At 45.6% G+C, this 5,546-nt stretch overlaps 1 non-coding gene across 1 annotated transcript; it reads right to left on the bottom strand.

Moving 5' to 3' along the window:
- Nucleotides 1–237: 237 nt before the first annotated feature.
- TRNAA-CGC (transfer RNA alanine (anticodon CGC)) lies at nucleotides 238–311 on the bottom strand. Its single transcript has one exon. It is a non-coding gene; the product is annotated as a tRNA-Ala (tRNA).
- Nucleotides 312–5,546: the final 5,235 nt, after the last annotated feature.

Below are 5,546 nucleotides of genomic sequence, written 5' to 3'. Positions count from 1 at the left end.
TGTGCGAGAGCCCTCTTATGCTACCTATGGCAACAAGACTGCCAGAACCGACACCCCCGTTAAGCTATTAGCAGACAAGGTAAAGGAAATGAGGGGCTCGTTTGACAAACATATTAAGGAAGCCAACAGTCGCGGAAACCAACGGGCATAGGGGAATGTTTTTAGTTTTTTTTTATTTGTAGTGCCAATCAATCGGTTTAAAGAAAATTACTTATAAAGCAGCAGAAAAAACAACCATGCCGCCGGTGGGATCCGAACCCACGACCTCCGAATAGCGCGTCCGGTGCTCTTACCAACTGAGCTACGGCGACGGCTGTCCAATCTGCTGCTCTCGTGGGTATTTATGTTTACTGCGTGTAAGCGAACCTCGAGAGTGTTCACCAGCGCCACCCTCGACCATAGCGGTGGACGTAGCACGTCCTGTTATACCGCGAGTGTGACGTAGAACGTCATCTAACGGCGACGGCGGAAACTGTGCGAGAGCCCTCCTATGCTACCTATGGCAACAAGACTGCCAGAACCGAGACCCCCGTTAAGCTATTAGCAGACAAGGTAAAGGAAATGAGGGGCTCGTTTGACAAACATATTAAGGAAGCCAACAGTCGCGGAAACCAACGGGCATAGGGGAATGTTTTTAATTTTTTTTTTATTTGTAGTGCCAATCAATCGGTTTAAAGAAAATTACTTATAAAGCAGCAGAAAAAACAACCATGCCGCCGGTGGGATCCGAACCCACGACCTCCGAATATCGCGTCCGGTGCTCTTGCCAACTGAGCTACGGCGACGGCTATCCAATCTTTATATATATATATATATATATATATATATATATATATATATATATATATATATATATATATATATATATATATATATATATATATCAGCAGACAAGTTAAAGGAAATGAGGGGCCCGTTTGACAAATTTATGAAGGGAGCCAACAGTCACCGAAACCAAGGTGCATAGGGGAACGTTAACTTTTTTTTTTTATGTGTTATGCTTATCAGTAGGATAATAATTTTTAGATTAATAAATCGCTTAAAGAAAATTACTTATAAAGCAGCAGAAAAAACAACCATGCCGCCGGTGGGATCCGAGCCCACGACCTCCGAATATCGCGTCCGGTGCTCTTACCAACTGAGCTACGGCGACGGCTGTCCAATCTGCTGCTCTCCTGGGTATTTATGTTTACTGGGTGTAAGCGAGCCTTGAGAGTGTTCACCAGCGCCACCCTCGACCATAGCGGCGGACGTAGGACGTCCTGTAATACCGCGAGCGTGACGTAGAACGTCATCTAACGGCGGGGGCGGAAACTGTGCGAGAGCCCTCTTATACTACCTTTGGCATGAAGACTGCCAGAACCGAGACCCTCGTTAAGCTATCAGCAGACAAGTTAAAGGAAATGAGGGGCCCGTTTGACAAATTTATGAAGGGAGCCAACAGTCACCGAAACCAAGGTGCATAGGGGAACGTTAACTTTTTTTTTTATGTGTTATGCTTATCAGTAGGATAATAATTTTTAGATTAATAAGTCGCTTAAAGAAAATTACTTATAAAGCAGCAGAAAAAACAACCATGCCGCCGGTGGGATCCGAACCCACGACCTCCGAATATCGCGTCCGGTGCTCTTACCAACTGAGCTACGGCGACGGCTGTCCAATCTGCTGCCCTCGTGGGTATTTATGTTTACTGGGTGTAAGCGAGCCTTGAGAGTGTTCACCAGCGCCACCCTCGACCATAGCGGCGGACGTAGGACGTCCTGTAATACCGCGAGCGTGACGTAGAACGTCATCTAACGGCGGGGGCGGAAACTGTGCGAGAGCCCTCTTATACTACCTTTGGCATGAAGACTGCCAGAACCGAGACCCTCGTTAAGCTATCAGCAGACAAGTTAAAGGAAATGAGGGGCCCGTTTGACAAATTTATGAAGGGAGCCAACAGTCACCGAAACCAAGGTGCATAGGGGAACGCTAACTTTTTTTTTTTATGTGTTATGCTTATCAGTAGGATAATAATTTTTAGATTAATAAATCGCTTAAAGAAAATTACTTATAAAGCAGCAGAAAAAACAACCATGCCGCCGGTGGGATCCGAACCCACGACCTCCGAATATCGCGTCCGGTGCTCTTACCAACTGAGCTACGGCGACGGCTGTCCAATCTGCTGCTCTCGTGGGTATTTATGTTTACTGGGTGTAAGCGAGCCTTGAGAGTGTTCACCAGCGCCACCCTCGACCATAGCGGCGGACGTAGGACGTCCTGTAATACCGCGAGCGTGACGTAGAACGTCATCTAACGGCGGGGGCGGAAACTGTGCGAGAGCCCTCTTATACTACCTTTGGCATGAAGACTGCCAGAACCGAGACCCTCGTTAAGCTATCAGCAGACAAGTTAAAGGAAATGAGGGGCCCGTTTGACAAATTTATGAAGGGAGCCAACAGTCACCGAAACCAAGGTGCATAGGGGAACGTTAACTTTTTTTTTATGTGTTATGCTTATCAGTAGGATAATAATTTTTAGATTAATAAATCGCTTAAAGAAAATTACTTATAAAGCAGCAGAAAAAACAACCATGCCGCCGGTGGGATCCGAACCCACGACCTCCGAATATCGCGTCCGGTGCTCTTACCAACTGAGCTACGGCGACGGCTGTCCAATCTGCTGCTCTCGTGGGTATTTATGTTTACTGGGTGTAAGCGAGCCTTGAGAGTGTTCACCAGCGCCACCCTCGACCATAGCGGCGGACGTAGGACGTCCTGTAATACGCGAGCGTGACGTAGAACGTCATCTAACGGCGGGGGCGGAAACTGTGCGAGAGCCCTCTTATACTACCTTTGGCATGAAGACTGCCAGAACCGAGACCCTCGTTAAGCTATCAGCAGACAAGTTAAAGGAAATGAGGGGCCCGTTTGACAAATTTATGAAGGGAGCCAACAGTCACCGAAACCAAGGTGCATAGGGGAACGTTAACTTTTTTTTTTTATGTGTTATGCTTATCAGTAGGATAATAATTTTTAGATTAATAAATCGCTGCTGCTTTATAAGTAATTTTTCTTTAAGCGATTTATTAATCTAAAAATTATTATCCTACTGATAAGCATAACACATAAAAAAAAAAGTTAACGTTCCCCTATGCACCTTGGTTTCGGTGACTGTTGGCTCCCTTCATAAATTTGTCAAACGGGCCCCTCATTTCCTTTAACTTGTCTGCTGATAGCTTAACGAGGGTCTCGGTTCTGGCAGTCTTCATGCCAAAGGTAGTATAAGAGGGCTCTCGCACAGTTTCCGCCCCCGCCGTTAGATGACGTTCTACGTCACGCTCGCAGTATTACAGGACGTCCTACGTCCGCCGCTATGGTCGAGGGTGGCGCTGGTGAACACTCTCAAGGCTCGCTTACACCCAGTAAACATAAATACCCACGAGAGCAGCAGATTGGACAGCCGTCGCCGTAGCTCAGTTGGTAAGAGCACCGGACGCGATATTCGGAGGTCGTGGGTTCGGATCCCACCGGCGGCATGGTTGTTTTTTCTGCTGCTTTATAAGTAATTTTCTTTAAGGGATTTATTAATCTAAAAATTATTATCCTACTGATAAGCATAACACATAAAAAAAAAAGTTAACGTTCCCCTATGCACCTTGGTTTCGGTGACTGTTGGCTCCCTTCATAAATTTGTCAAACGGGCCCCTCATTTCCTTTAACTTGTCTGCTGATAGCTTAACGAGGGTCTCGGTTCTGGCAGTCTTCATGCCAAAGGTAGTATAAGAGGGCTCTCGCACAGTTTCCGCCCCGCCGTTAGATGACGTTCTACGTCACGCTCGCGGTATTACAGGACGTCCTACGTCCGCCGCTATGGTCGAGGGTGGCGCTGGTGAACACTCTCAAGGCTCGCTTACACCCAGTAAACATAAATACCCACGAGAGCAGCAGATTGGACAGCCGTCGCCGTAGCTCAGTTGGTAAGAGCACCGGACGCGATATTCGGAGGTCGTGGGTTCGGATCCCACCGGCGGCATGGTTGTTTTTTCTGCTGCTTTATAAGTAATTTTCTTTAAGCGATTTATTAATCTAAAAATTATTATCCTACTGATAAGCATAACACATAAAAAAAAAGTTAACGTTCCCCTATGCACCTTGGTTTCGGTGACTGTTGGCTCCCTTCATAATATATATATATATATATATATATATATATATATATATATATATATATATATATATATATATATATATACAAAGCAGACTAAAAAGGACACATACACAGATATATATAACGGGATGTTCATCCTTCCTATCGCGACCATCGGTACGTCCTGCGTTTCATCGTCACTGGCCTGCTCTTTGTTCGCGCGGACGGGACAATCGCTCGGTGGCCCCGGGTAGTGTCGCGGACTAGAAGACGACAAAGTTAACAATGGCGCGGCACGGTGCACTCGCGCTCGATATTTTGACTTAATAATTCTGTTTTAATCCCTCACTCTATAATTAATATTTTTATTATTTCTTATTTTAAATTCAAGCGCTTATCCCTTTTCTGCGCATCAGGAAGAATCCTCCGGTGTTGCGTTCCCGTGTGCTTTTTTTTATTACCTGAGTACAGGTGAATAACCACCTGATTCTTGGCCAATCCTCCAGTGTGGGTATGCGGAATTTTTTTATAGCCTCACAACAACAAAACTCGCGCTAGACCCACCACCATTAAGTTCCTCCCTCTCCATCTATCATGTAGTCCTGTCTTCATCGACTTGCCGTCACGTTATGCATACATTAACATTATGCATACAATATACCAGTTCCAATGTCAGCAGAGAGTCTTTGAACTTTCGCGATGAAATCGCAACTAGGAACTGTGCCGTGAGGGGCGCCTGGAACGCGGGAATAAAAATAATGTACATGGGCATGGTATGTAATGCGAAGGCAAGATAAAGTCTTCTGTCACAGCACAACAGGAGCCATGTACTCACAACTAGAACACCCTGTGAGTATTAGTGCTCGCGTTTCTTCTGATGTTCATTAAAATCTTCATTTAGGCAATCGCTTGTGTGAACTAATTTAAACACCGATTACCGCGTAATATAAACGACAGTTCGCTCAGAAAACCAATTTTATTCCACAATTATGCGGAAGCATGCTTACTTGTTTTACGTTGCAGCCAATAAATTGGTCTGCTTTGATCGAGAACAGATCTGCACTGGTAAGAAAATTTGATTTGTAATTTTGTGGCGTGCTGTGACAGGAAAAAACACATTTTCAAAGGCAGCTTCTGGCAAATTCATAGCGTGAGATGTGTCGCTACTTTTGATTGTTATGTTTTGGAAAGGTTAGACTAGACGTATCTCCGCCAAGAAACCGAACAGCTGCCTTTCTTACGTCGCCGGATCTCCGGAGCAAGCGGATGCAGGACTTCCTTCGATTTCAACGCGTCTTTTTCGAGTGCGGCGGAACGCATCAAAGCTTTCTCGAACTCTCCCAGAATCCCCCGCTCCCCTCTTAATCTTTCGCTGCATGCTCGCCGCGAGAGTTATCTGCCCTTCCCGTCTATCACGT

The sequence above is a fragment of the Amblyomma americanum genome, chromosome 5 (assembly GCF_052857255.1).
Source record: "Amblyomma americanum isolate KBUSLIRL-KWMA chromosome 5, ASM5285725v1, whole genome shotgun sequence".
Classification (NCBI taxonomy): Eukaryota; Metazoa; Arthropoda; class Arachnida; order Ixodida; family Ixodidae; genus Amblyomma; species Amblyomma americanum.
This window is presented reverse-complemented; position numbering and strand designations above follow the sequence as displayed.